Source organism: Canis lupus, chromosome 12, assembly GCF_003254725.2.
Source record: "Canis lupus dingo isolate Sandy chromosome 12, ASM325472v2, whole genome shotgun sequence".
Classification (NCBI taxonomy): domain Eukaryota; kingdom Metazoa; phylum Chordata; class Mammalia; order Carnivora; family Canidae; genus Canis; species Canis lupus.
In genome coordinates, this window is record NC_064254.1 from 24087659 (window position 1) to 24102974 (window position 15316).

The 15316-nt window shown below is 37.0% G+C and overlaps 1 protein-coding gene across 27 annotated transcripts in view; it reads right to left on the reverse strand.

The window, feature by feature from the left end:
• Positions 1-15316, reverse strand: part of DST (dystonin) — a 480962-nt gene that overhangs the window by 220430 nt on the left and 245216 nt on the right. The gene's annotated exons all lie outside the window — the stretch shown is intronic.

Genomic DNA, 15316 nt, shown 5'->3' on the forward strand with positions numbered 1-15316 from the left:
TCCATACTTCCAAAATCCAGAAATATAAACTAGGTGAAGGGTCCATAAGACTCCATATACTTACTATTGAAACTTCCTATGAATCTACACTTATTTTAAATAAAAAGTTTTTAAAAATTCGTATGAATCAAGTTAGAAGACCTCTGCCCAAACCTTCCTCTGTACAACATAAACCTTATGACAGAGGGTTTTTATAACTATGTTAACACCAGCACAAAGTTAACACTTAAGCTATAATAGCTTCTTCCTCCATTCCACAGGCCTGAGTTAAGCTTGTGATTTCAGAGCACAAACCGTCAAAGATTTCCCAAAAGCTTTGTTCAGTCTGCCAACTAGGGATATCTCCTGTAAATATCTGGCCTACTGTAAAGTTTGTGCTAGAGAGACAAATGTCAAAGCAGGCTATTAAGATGGCTATTCCACAGTGGGTTGGCATGTTTTCATTTTCTCACCTTTTAGTGATTCCAGGTTATATTACTTTGTGCTGCTCTCATGAAAGTAGCCAAGGAAGTGGTCTAGAGGCAGAGACCAGAATCTCATCTACATCACACACAGGGCACATGCCCTATATGCTTGCCAGTTGGTGTAGTAAACTCTTACTCTTAAAGGTTTTGTACACATGAATCAAACCTCTTTGCACTTCCAAAATGTCAAGTGAATATACAGTACAAAATAATAAAAAGATCTAAAATATGATCAAATCTATCTGCATACATAACAAGCAAGACAAGGCCTAATGTAAACCAGAAACAAACTTTTAATGGTTGAGCTTTTCATCCTAAAAAATTTTAAATGTCATTAAATTCTATTATCTTAAATTGACTATATACATGTTTTGTAGTTTCTTTTATTAATGCCAGAAAATATTTTTTAATAAGGATTTTATTTATTTATTCATGACAGACAGAGAGAGAGAGAAGTATAGACACAGGCAGAGGGAGAAGCAGGCTCCATGCAGGGAGCCCAATGTGGGACTTGATCTGGGAACTCCAGGATCACACCCTGAGCTGAAGGCAGACACCCAACCGCTGAGCCACCCAGGCATCCCAATGCCAGAAAATATTTTTGATTAATGAATAAAAAATTTCCTTAGGAGTTTCATATCATATTTATTAGTTCCTATGTGTTTTTGCCCAAATCATAGAACTTTCAATATTCAATTAACTACTTATGCATCATTAACTACTAATAGTATAAGTATTAAACAGGCTCAATAGCTCTAAATAACTGCTAATATCAATAGCACCTATTAAATGGTAACACTGAAAGTGAGTCAAATTATTAAAACAAGTGTCCTATCTCCACAGAGTGACATTTTATTTCGATTTCCTAATTCCCAAGAAACATTAATTGAATCATTGGTATCACAAGATAATGATACAACAGTAAAATAAAGTTTAAAAAATACTTTATTTTCCCTTAAAAAAGAAAAAAATACTTTATTTCCCTTAAAAAAGAAAAAAAAGAAAATAGCATAATACATTTTAGGTAGTCCTAATTTAGAAAGCTTATAAATATTTTTTTAAAGTTATAAAGTGATTATCCTATCCATTAGAATATTTACTTTGGGATATCATTAAATGATAATCCTCTCAAGTCCTTAATTATATTTCAGAGACAAATACATTTTCAAGGATCTTCACAGGAACACATCTTCATGCATGACACATATGCATACAGATAAGCAACTTAGTGAAGTGAGTACTAACCCTTTTCTACTCACATATTAGAGCACTATAAGAATTCTCTTAGTCCCATTCCAAAGCATGAGTTTAATTTATAAGGCTAAAGACCTACTTAAAAAAAGGCAGAGGAGCAATTCTTATAAATTTCTGTACATCAGTACATCTAAACCTATGTACTTCTTTGTGTTATCTCCAGTGTAACTGGAAAGCAGCCTGTGAAAGAGCCTGAACTTAGATCATGTTTATATAAACAATATTATATAGTTCCTGATCCTGAATTAATCTCTCAAAATAAATTAGTGTATGGTATAGGTCTGACATCCTCAGCACACTATCAGGATGAGGCCTCTGATGACAGTAACTAACATGCAGTGCTGAGAAGTCTGTGCTCTCCGGTCCACTGTACCCGCCCACGCCCTGCCAAAGCCACACTTCAATCCACATCCACTTCCTATGTCATTCTCACTCCCAGACAGTTAAAGATGAAGTGTGATTCTGAACACTTATTTCATAGGAAGGCAATTTCACAACTTGCCTTGCCAGACAGAACTAAACTTTCTTTCTAACATGAGGGAAACATTCCAAAACCAGGTGTAATTTTTCATCATATTTATGCAACAGTAAAGAAAAATGAAATTAGGCATGTGTAGAGAAGGATAATAATATTATTATGCCATGCAAAACTAAGTTAGGTTAAAAAAAATGTAATAAGGGAAAAATAACGAGGAGGCCTGCATTTTAGTATTGCTTCTACCACCGGTCTCAACTAGCACCAGAGCCTCAACTCTCTGGGAGTCAATTTTCTCATCTGCAAAATAAAACTTTAAACACAAGGCCTCTAGTTCAAACTGGAGAAGAAAAATTCTATTATCTTAAAATAAAATTATCATTTTTAAGAAGCAGTGTAGCAACTAAAAATATGTAGAATGGAAAGCTATTTTTTTAGTCTTATGCCTTAATTTCTTAAGAATTTTAGGAGAGGGGCACCTGGGTGGCACAGACAGTTGAGCATCCAACTCTTGGTTTCAGCTCAGGTTGTTTTCTTGGGGTTGTGGAATCAAGCCCTGCATTGGGCTCCATGCTCAGTGTGGAGTTGGCTTGGGACCTTACCTGCCCCTCCCCCAAAATATGTAAATAATTTTTTTTTAAAGAACTTTAGGAGGAAATATAGGAATAGACTAATTTAACTTCTGTAATGCCTGAAAAAATCCTGAGGCTTTGCTTATCATGTAACAATACCTACTCTTCCTGTCTCAAGTGATTATTCTAAGGGTTCACAGAAATACTATAATTGAAAAATGCTACACAACTGCAAGATTCCATTATCATTCTCTTTATCATCCTATGTGAAACAAATGTTACCATTCTGAACAGTAATAAACACAACAGTGCCTGGCTGGCATGTCAGAAGAGCGTGCAGCTCTTGATCTCAGGGTTGTGGGTTCAAGCCCTGTGCTGGGTGTGGAGATTATGTAAAAATAAAACCTTAAGGGGAAAAAAACAAGTTACAAAACAAACAACAATAAATACAAATACATACACAATGAACTATTACTAAGTATCTGACCCTGTCTGTGTGCAAGGGCTTTATAAATATGGTCTCATTTTCCTCACTACAAAAAAATGGGATGAAAAGAATGTTAATTAACAATTAAAAATCAGCAAATCAGCATTATGGGGAATAAGTGCTAGTGGATGAAATGAGTGGAAGTAATTGAGATTCTATAGAAATATCTGATCAAGTGACCAATTTATGAAGAAAACAAAAAAGAATTAAATACTTAAACTGACACAGAAAAGCTTTTTATTTTGTCCTAAGTCTGAGTCATAGACACTTGACCTGGTAACTTTCCTTCACAGATGACTATACTAACTGCGAGCAGTCTTAACCTTCCGCTTCAATTTTTAATAAAACACTCTTTCTTCTCATTTTGGAAATTTTCTCCCTGTGGGACAAAAGTCTGTCTGAATAAATAGTGCTGGGGGAAGTGATGAGCAAAGTGAAAGCATTCTGAGATACTCTGGGATTAAATTATATAACTTGAATTACATAATAAGGATGAAGCATCATTTTCTGTATTTCATACAATTCTCACAGAATTTTGCAGAGCTTTATAAAATATGTGCACTGCACTGCATCTGTATTTCACCCCTAGAGGGCACTAATCTTTTGCTTAAGAAGGGTCTCCTAAGGAAGGAGACTTCCTAAGGAAGGAAGATAAAGTACAAAATAGGGGGGGAGGGCACACGGGAGAGATATTCTATACTAGATGCTGGTGATGATGATACAGGCAATTTACAATTCATTTTTGAGAGAGAATAGATTATGCCAGGTCCATATCATCTAAATGGTTTAACTGATCAAAAAAACTACTGTAAAAATTGTATTTTGTCAACTTATAATTGTTTGGCTTTTCATTAACTAAATCAAATTTAACCCTGAAAATAAGATCATATACCTGCTTATTTAAGTAAATATTTTTAAGACTGCCTTTCTCAAAAGTCTGATTTTGTACTGATTGATGTGAACCAGACAAATTCCACAAAAATTTTACTTCCCATATTTAAACTTATAGTTACCATGTTGTTGCTGTTTAGTTCAGGTCACTAAATATTTCCTGAGCATCCATTTATGTTGGGGTATCATTTAACTTCTAAGAGTACAAAGATGAAAAATAAGAGAGTGCCGTGCCACTTCTTGAAGCCTGCAGAATGGGCTGACAACCATACAGAAATGAGCTTAATGTTCCAAGGGGAGGGAAGAGCAAGAACGAAGAAAAACATGCAAGCTGGCATGCAACTAACTGTACATGAGTTCCAAGGAAGGAAAACAGCCCTGAAATCAGTGAAATGTGAGGCAGAAGGTGAGGCAGGAAAAGGTGATCTGGGAGACCCAGTAGCTTTACATACCACTTTAGGAAGCTCAAATCTTTTTCTAAGCAAAGAGAACCACCAAAGGCTTTTAAGCAGAACAAGGACCCAGTATCTCGGACCAATATAAAAGCTTCTTTGTAAAGTATTATCTTAAACAAAAAGAAATAAAGTATTATCTTGCACAAACCTAAATCACAGATAAAGCTGCTGAGGGTCAATCTATACACAATAATGGAGGAAAGTTCTCTCAGAAAAAAGCAGAGAGGGCATTCCATCCCTAAATCTTGGGTAAGATGCACACATGCTAGCACTGCAAAGAGCAAAATACCAGCCAGAAGCAGCATTCACAGCCCTCTTTTAAAGCAGTCCTACATCGATCTAAAAGATGCAGTATTCTGGAAAACAACTAGCTATCTTTAGAAAGGAACATAAATAATAAAAGAAGGCTTGTCCCAAATAGAATCGCCTCACAGACTACTAATTGGGTGAAGAGAAGGGGGACAGTTAGCTTCTCAGTGAAAACTAGGAATTAGAATGTTTTACAATGCATTTTTTATTTACTTCAAACAAATACATTCATGAAAAATAAGCTACCACATTCTCCTGGGAAAGCTCCTTAGATATTCTAGTTCAAAAAAATAATAATAACAATCTATATAGTACCTTCTCAATTACTGATGAGTAACTGATGCTTTTACAATACACAGAAATGCTTAAAAACAATGGATTCTCTTGAATAGTTATGAGACAGGGAAACCAACCAAAGGATCTCATTAAAGAAAAAGCTGTTTTTTTCCTTTGTTTCTTTTCCTGCTTCTATTATTGCTAATAAGACATGCATGCCCCTCTTACAAATACTTTAAAGTATGTCTTCCTTATTTATAAAGGTCAAGGAGTTAATCATTTCTCTTTGGAGTCTTCTAGCCCAAGTCCCCTGGGGCTCCAGGGCATATAAGTGACTTGTGGAAGACACTTGAGCACTCAACCTTGTTCAACCAGTTCCTGGATGTCTGCTAGAACATGTAAGCCAGACCACCCAACTCAATAAGAATTCCAGGACTCACCCACCTTCCCATTTCCATCTCTCCCACCCCTGCCAACACCAGGAGCCTGGCTGGCTCAGTCAATGGAGTCTGCCACTCTTGATGTCAGGGTTGTAGGTTTGAGTCCCGTGTTGGCTACAGAGATTACTTAAAAATAAAATCTTTAAAAACAAAAAATTCTAGGGACGCCTGGGTGGCTGGCTCAGCGGTTGAGCATCTGCCTTCGGCACAGGGTGTGATCTCGCGGTCCCAGGATCGAGTCCCACATCAGGCTCCCTGCATGGAGCTTGCTTTTCCCTCTGCTTCTATCTGCCTGCCTCTCTCTGTATGTGTCTCATGAATAAATAAATAAAATCTATAAAAAACAAAAAAACAAAACAAAAAACAAAAATACTCCAGACCCCTCACAAAGATAAGACTCCTGGTTCCTTTTCCTTTCAGAGTCTCCCAGACACTCTTGTCTGTAGCTGCTCTATATGTCCTCAATAAACTCTGCTCTTACTTCCCCTTGGTTCCTGTCTGACTTCCATTCTGAGAGAAGTCAAAGACTCTCTTAGCTGGTCCTGCAGGAATCCCCGCCCGCCCCCCGCCCAGTCCTCAGACCAGCCTGACTGCATCAGTAGTCGCTTTATCTGAACAGTGTTGTTTACTTCAGCATTATTTCTTCAAGAGTTGTGAAAGAATAAAGCTACAGCTTAGAGTCTACCGAAATTATTATAAATTCCAAATTGGTGCCAGTAAGTATAATGGGGTGGTTGTGCTTTTTTGTAGAGAATAGGTTAGGTCATCATCAAGGTCGCACAAATTCATCTCCTTTACTGTTTTATAAAACTTAAAATAAAGATAGTTGTCATACATTTTAAGGTATTAATGAAAACAATAAGGAAGAGCTTAAAATAAATCACTATTGGTTCTGGGCAGTACAAACAATCTGTTCTTTGACAAAGTTCTTTGTCAAAGATTTCTCTTCTAATCTCAAGGTAGAACATTAGGTGGTTAAATAATATAAAAGCATTTTATTTTACTAATAAATGTTTCAAGATTTGGAACAGTTTAGTCTTCACTTATGTATTTTTTATAGTCTCTTTTGTACAGTTTAACTATTGTCATAGGAATCTTTTTTAAAGGCTCTTTCAATATTTAAAATTTTAAAAGCATGTAATAACTATTTTCTGTAACAATCTGTTCTGGCTTTGGGACAGCTGATTCTGGTTTGGGTTAGTTTGGGTTTGACTCCTCTACATTTCCTTCCATTCTTCCCTTTAAGGGAAGACAGAAAAAAAAAAAATCTGTATTTGTGTGTTTTTCTCCATTAGCCTTCAGATCTTTGATCACCTGCAGATCTTAGATCAGATTGTTTGCAGAGCTATATAGCTCTTGTGCTGAGCAATTACAAATATTATCACTGAAAGAGAAAAATGAATTCAAAAATCAATTACTCTGCATATTTTTTGCATCTGTCCACTGTTTTTTGTAGTTAATTTTTATTAAAGACATGTTCTAGATAACCTCCATACTACAATGTCAGATAAATAAGCACTGATTTGTAAAGACATCAGCATTATCTATTTCATGTAGTCTTTGGAGGAAGGGTTCGTTTTTGCATTATTTTAACTGAGACGAAAGGATGTTCCTGTCCAGCATCTGTCACCAAGTAAAATCCAGTGGTGTTTGACAGGAGGATATAGACGTTACCTTTTAGAAGTTTTCAAATATCCTCATTAATTATATATTTCTTTAAACCATTTATGACTTAAAAAAATCATGGTAAGAGCTATTCTATCAAGAGCAGCTTTCAATAATAACATAAGGAAAAGAGAAGGAACCAATCATTGGCATTTTTCTTTAAAACTCTATGCCCTCCCCCCCATAAAAACAAAACTCTACGCCCAATATGGGGCTTGAACTCACAATGCTGAAATCAAGAGCTGTATGGCCTACCTCCTGAGCCAGCAAGGAAGGCATCGCTAATCAATGGCATTTTATAATCACCTCTTTCCCATTTACCTTCTCACAATTTGAGCAAAAGAAAGAAAAAGCTGAGAAAACTGGGAGAGAGGATCATAATTGTTTAATACTTCTAATGAATAATTAATAAGCTAGTTAATGAGACTGCATTTTTTTTCATTAGAAACTAAATTTTGATGTAAATGTTAATATGTAACTATAATAATAATAATAATAATGTATTAAGACAAATAATGACAGCTAAGTACATTACTATAGTAGCTGTGTGCTACATGTGTTCATATGTGCCAAGTCCTAGAAAACATAATTAGACATAAAATAAGCCTGTTTAACCTAGGTAGTCTGTAACTACAGCAGCAAAGTTCTGTTCTTTACCACCAACATTTCGAACAGATTCCACCATATTTTCAAATCTGGGCTTCTACTGAAAAAGCCTTGAAACAGAATTGTGCATATTTTTCAGTAAAAACCTGTAAACTTATTTTTAAAAATTTGTAACTAGGGGCACCTGGGTGGCTTAGTTGGTTAAGTCTGTCTTTGGTTAAGTCAGGATCCCAGGGCCCTAGGATAGAACCCCACATCAGGCTCTCTCCTCAGCAGGGAACCTACTTCTCCCTCTCCCTCAGCCAGCTGCTCCCCCTTGATTGTGGCACTCTCTCTCTGTGTCAAATAAATAAATAAAATCTTTTTAAAAATAAAATAAAAATTTGTAATTAGTTTTATTTAAATTACAATCATGATCAAAATTTACGATTTATTGGGACACCTGGGTGGCTCAGTGGTTGAGCTTCTGCCTTCAGTTCAGGGCATTGTTCCCAAGGTCCTGGGATGCAGTATATCCCCCCATCCCCTCATCCCGTCCCCTCCCCACCCCCCACAGAGCTCCCTACAGGCAGTCTGCCTCTCCCTCTGCCTATGTTTCTGCTTCTCTCTGTGTGTCTCTCATGAATAAACAAAATCTTTTTTAAAAAATTTATAACTTACTCAAAAAAATCTGTATTTCCTCAATAAATCCCCACTTAATGACTTTGGTAACGTTACACCAATGTCCTAAGTCAGGTTCAGAATAATTACAAGAAATTGGTGATGCATACAGGTAATACATTAAGTTCCCATATGAAAATAAAGACAGCTCCTGGGATACAGAAACATATCAGTCATTTGCCCCTTAATGCCAAGTCACTTCATCTGATTGATCTTCTTTCTTTTTTTTTTTTTTTTTTTTTTTTTAATGATAGTCACAGAGAGAGAGAGAGAGAGAGGCAGAGACATAGGCAGAGGGAGAAGCAGACTCCATGCACCGGGAGCCCGACGTGGGATTCGATCCCGGGTCTCCATGATCGCACCCTGGGCCAAAGGCAGGCGCCAAACCGCTGCGCCACCCAGGGATCCCTGATCTTCTTATTCTTAACACCTAATATCAATTTCAAAGAAACTTTAATCACAGTTGGTAAATAGACAGAATCACTTGGGGGGTTGGGGGAATGGGAAGGAGGGTGTCTGAAGGAAGCACTGCAGTGTGGGGGAATGGTAGGATTCCAAAGTAAGAGCTTTTAACACTGAGAAGGCAGGAGAACTTTGGGCAGCTGATAAGTGGGGAGAGGAGTTCAGGAAAGATACAGGGAAATGACAAAAATGTCAACTACTTCACAATTCTGATTAAAGTGCTGGTTGTGGCACCTGCTTACTGAATACTTTTGAGTTGAATCATCTCTTTTGGGGCATTTGTCAAATGCCCCATAGGGTGTCAATGGCTGACTTCTTATATAGTATTTCAACAATTAAGTAGATACTTGCCCCCAAAAAGAGTTGTCCTCTCTCCTGTGGAACCATTTAAAATACCTTTTACTAGACCATATTCTAGAACATATTCTTACACCATGCACAAAAATAAATTCAAAAATGATTAAGAACTTAGATGTGAGAGCTTGAAACCATAAAAATCCTAGAAGAGAGCACAGACAGTAATTTCTTTGACATCAGTTATAGCAACATTTTTCTAGATATGTCTTCATGGGCAAGGTGAAAAAAAAGGAAAAATAAGCTATGAGGACTACATCAAAATAAAAAGCTTCTGCACAGCAAAGAAAACATCAACAAAGCTAATAGGCAACCTACTGAATGGGAGAAGACATCTGCAAATAGCATAGCTGATAAACAGTTAGTATCCAAAACATATAAAGATATTATACAACTCAATGCCAAAAAAAACAAAGTCAATTAAAAATGAGCAGAAGACATGAACAGACATTTTTCTAAAGACATACAGGTGGCCAACAAACCTATGAAAAGATGCTCAACATCACTTATCATCAGGGAAATGCAAGTCAAAACCACAATGAGATATCACTGCATACTTTCAGAATAGCTAAAATAAAATACACAAGAAATAACAAGTGTTGGTGAGGATCTGGAAAAAAAGGAACCCTCATGCACTGTTGGTGGGGATGCAAACTGATGCAGCCACTGTAGAAAAGATTATGGAAGTTCCTCAAAAAATTAACAATAGAAATACCATATGATCCAGCAATTCCATTACTGGGTATTTACCCAAAGAATACGAAAACATTAATTCAAAAAGATATATGCACTCCTATTTACTGTAGCTTTATTTGCAATAGCCAAATTATGAAAGCAGCCCAAATGTACACACACACACACACACACGCACACAAATGGAATACAGCTCAGCCATCGCAAAAAAAAAATGAAATCTTGCTGTTTGCAACAGCATGGAAGAAGCTAGAGAACAAAATGCTAAGTGGAATCTAAGAAACATATTTAAAAAAGGGATAAACCAAAAAACAGACTCTTAACTACAGAGAACAAAGATATGGTTACCAGAGGGGAGTAGATGGGAGGATGGGTGAAATAGGTAATGGGGATTAAAGAGCATACTTTCCATGATCAACAGAGTAATGTACAGAATTGTTGAATCACTCTATTGTATATCTGAAACTAATGTAATACTTACTGTATGTATGTTAACTATACTGGAATTTAAAGACTAATAGAAAAAATTTAAAAATACTTTTTACAACACAGCTATTTCTATAAAATAATAAGTACTACCTCAGCACACACACACAAAAAATCAGAGAACCAACTGATCCTTCAAAACGTAACTTCATCTACTTCCTAGATGATGTCTAGCATGGTTCTGCCAATCCTCAACCAAATAGTGAGCCACTTGCTGGAATGCTTGTCATATGAGTCAGGCTCTAGGCTGGAGAAGAAGCAAGGCCCTCACAGAGAAGGCTGAGTGCTAGGCAAGTAATAAAATCCACCTCTGTGGATAAGGATCCATGGGGGGTGGAGCTGGCAAGTGCAAATATCTCCTGGTCACAGCATCATGTATACTTCCTGGTGTCCCTTTCAGAGCTCTGAGAGAGAGATACCAAGGAAGGAATGACACAAGTGGTTGTTTCATCTCTTTTTAAGTATCATGGGCTGGAAAATCTATGGGGTCTCTCAGTAGCATATTTTATAGTTTTAAGGCCTTTACAATACTCATACTTTGTATATAAATTAATTCATTCTTTAAACATAAGCCCATTTCCTCAAGTCCTTACAAACAAACCACTGAGAACAACTGGCTGTATCCTCTTCATTAAACCTTTGAAATAACCCCGAATTGCGATTAAGACAACTGTCACAGGGAGATGAACACTGAAACTATTTTTAAAGACACCCCCAGGATGAGATTCCATCCCTTTGCTACAAATCCATGCTAATGCTTAACACCTCTTCCCTGTTTAAAAAAAAAAAAAAAAAAGTTTCCTTAAATCCAGATGAAACTCTTACTCCCCAGTATAATGATGTACATTTTCCAAAATAAAACCACTGTAAAAAAAAAAAAAAAACACTGTAAAACTATTTATGAAACTGATAAGTTTGGATAGAGTCGAAAACACAGGTTTATTCTATTAATTCCCTAGTTAAAAAAAAAAAACTGACAGATGTTTTATCGACTGTTGTTAAAATCAAGCTCTGCAACAGATCTGTATCTTCTGTAGGAAGATTAAACCTTTCAAAGATAAATCCTTAATTTCTTCAAATTGATCACAATTTTGCCAAATTTCTAGAGTCCATTTACTCACCCAGGGCCTGTGGACCACAAATACTCAACAACTAGTCCTCCCAGATGTTCAGGACCCTAAGAGAGGCTGCACTGCTGCATTTCTGTCTCATAGTGAAGCCTAAAATATAAGTGTTGGCGATTTTCTCCTCCCTCCTCAGTTCTGAGCGCTCAAGCCCTCCCTCTCTGTCTCTCTTTCTCTCTCTCTTTTTTCTGAGTACACACACTCTCTCTCTCCCCCATTGGAGCCTGATGCAAGGCTTGAATTCATGATCCTGAGATCAAGACCTGTGCTGAGATCGCGTCAGATGCTTATTAACCAACTAAGCCACCCAGAAGCCCCAGCACCCTCTTAAATTAACAAGTTTCAGCAAGAGTAGGCTTGAGCCAAGTAAGATTTAGCAAATCAGAGGCCACATTTCTAAAGGTGAACTATGGGACACAGCTGCGGGTGTACTGCAAGACACAGGTCTCAGTGCCTGAACAGCTGTGGGTGTACTGCAAGACATATAGGTCTCAGTGCCTTAGAGCTTCACTTCTAATCCCAAGGCTAAGAGAATTTGAAAAGAAGTCAGTGGAATGCTTGAGATTGCATTCTCATTACTACCACTGTCATATCTATCTGCTTGTACTCATGGTATTCCCTCTACCCCAAAATGCTACTTTATTCCCACTCCTCGTCTGGCTATTGGAATCTTACTTTTCCTTCAAGGTCAAGCTTTAATGCCACCTAGACTGAGAAAGCCTGCACTCATATATTCCTTGGCACTCATTTATTCCTTGGCTGATTCTAGAACACCAATCATCATTTTCCTTACAGAATAGTTTTAAGTACATGATATACTTAAAGATAAGCCCCTTAAAAGGACAGGGCTCTGTCTTAGGTCCTCATTGTAAATGTGTCATCCTTTGCACAGTACTTGCCATATAGTAAATATTCAAAGAAGGTTTGTTCAATAAATAAAAGATTACTCATTTGCACTTGCCTGTGAACACAGTCATGCCCTCAGCTGTGGGCCCTTGAATGCCTGTACAGTTACAGGAAGAAAAGAAAACCTCAGAAAACAGATTCATGAACTCCAACAAGCCACTTCCTAGCAGGGGATCTGTCTCTGCCCCGAGGGCCTATCATGGCATCTATGAGAGTTCATACCTGGCATCATGTCCTATCATACAGTTGGAGCTAAAATGCTGCTGAATGACTAACACAGAGAGGAGAAATGTCCATCTTGGCACAGCAAGCTTCTGTTTTTAAACATCCATACCTAGAGGATCCTCCTGTTTTACATCACTTGGTATAGCTTCGGCAGTACCATAAGCAATATCGCCCCACCTAACGAGTTATTTTCCCATGCCCATCTAAATTAGTCTGGTTATTTAAAAAAATAAATCGGATTTATTCAGATAAATCAAATTTCAAGACTGAATAAATAATCTTATAACAAAATGTTTTTAATAAAAATAGACATATACATCACTGAAACATAATAGAAAGTCTTGAAAAAGAATCACATATTTATGGTTTTTGACAAAAGAACAAAAGCAATTCAGTGTTGAATCTTTTCAAACTGATACTGGGAAATTCAATATCCACATGCAAAAGAAAAAAAGAAAACCCAATAATAAAAGGGCATACAACCCAATTTAAACATAGGCAAAGATCTGATAGAAATTTTACCAAAGATACACAAATGTGCATTAGGTATATGAAAAGAGGTTCAACATCATTAGAGAAACACAAACCACTATCAGATGACAAAGCATTTCATACCCATTAGGATAGCTAAAATCAAAAAGAAAAGACAGTAAGTGCTAGAAAAGATTTAGAGAAATTAGAACCCTCCACATGGCTAGGGGAAATATAAAATGGTGCATCGAGGGCAACCCGGGTGGCTCAGCGGTTTAGCACTGCCTTCGGCACAGGGCGTAATCCTGAAGACCTGGGATTGAGTCCTGCGTTGTGCTCCCTGTGTGGAGCCTGCTTCTCCCTCTACCTGTGTGTTTCTGCCTCTCTCTCTCTGTGTCTCTCATGAATAAATAAATAAAATCTTAAAAAAAAAAATGGTGCAACGACTCTGGAACAGTTTGGCATTCCCTAAAATGTTAAACTGGATTTATCATATGACTCAGTAATCCCATTCCTAAATAAATATCCAAAAGAAATGAAAATATATATCCATACAAAGACTTGTATATTCATGTTTACAGCAGCATTATTCATAATAGCCAAAATGTGGAAATAATCCAAATGCCACTTAACTGTTAGATGGATAAACAAAATGTGACACAACCACAGGATGGAAACACAACTTGCCAATAAAAAGGAATGAAGACATATGTTACAACATGGATGAGCCTCAAGCACATTGTGCTAAGTGGAAGAAGCCAAACAAAAGAACACACGCTATATGATTCTATTTTTGTGAAATATCCAGAAAACATGAATCTTATTAATACAGAAAATATATCAGTGGCTACCTAGGGCTGGAGAGGGGGTTAAAGAGAGCATAGGGCAAATGGGCACAGGCTTATTTTTTGGGTGATGGAAATGTTCTAAAATTTTGATTGTGGTAATAGCTGCATAATTCTGTAAATTTACTAAAAGCCATTCAATTATACAATTAAAATCAATGAATTTTGGGGCACCTGGGTGGCTCAGCAGTTGAGCGTCTGTCTTTGGCTCAGGTTGTGATCCGGGGGTACCAGGATCCAGTCTCGCATCAGGCTCCCCACAGGGAGCCTGCTTCTCCCTCTGCCTATGTCTCTGCCTCTCTCTGTCTCTCATGAATAAGTAAATAAAATCTTTAAAAAGGAAAACAAGGGATCCCTGGGTGGCGCAGCGGTTTGGTGCCTGCCTTTGGCCCAGGGCGCGATCCTGGAGACCAGGGATCGAATCCCACATCGGGCTCCCGGTGCATGGAGCCTGCTTCTCCCTCTGCCTGTGTCTCTGCCTCATTCTCTCTCTCTCTCTGTGACTATCACAAATAAATAAAAATTAAAAAAAAAAAAAAAAGGAAAACAAAAACAATTTTGTGTATAAATTTTATGTCAAGAAAATCTGTTCTGAAAAATATTTTAATCACACTCCCTTTGAGTTATCAAATGGCAGCAATGTTTAGACAATAAGAAATGTTTATACGTATCACGATTCTACAAGAATTAATGATAATGCCCAGAATATAGGGCAGGATGTTAGATGGTTCTAACATGTCAATACATACAACTGAGATACAGTTTAAAAAGATGCACGATTTGTACTTACTGAAAAACAGTTCTAAATATAATCAATTGATAATTAAACAAAAGGATTGATAATATTAATAAAGGTGGGAAAGTGGCAATGCCAAGGACTATAAAACCTTTAATCTAAACCAAAAAGGAAGGAAACAAATAAATAAATAAACAAACAAACAAACCAAAAAGGAAGTATATATTAAGAGAGCAAAAAGCAAAGGAATAGTCATAAAGGATTACCTAGTAATCTAGTTTGGGAACGTCTGAGTGATAGAAGAAACATTTCATTCACTTTATTTTTTATTCTTCTTTTTTTTTTTTTAAGTAGACTCCATGCCCAACAAGGGGCTTAAACTCACAACCTTGAGACTTAGAGTTGTGTGCTCTACCTACTGAGCCAGCCAGGTGCCCCATCATCTACTTTATATCAGTAT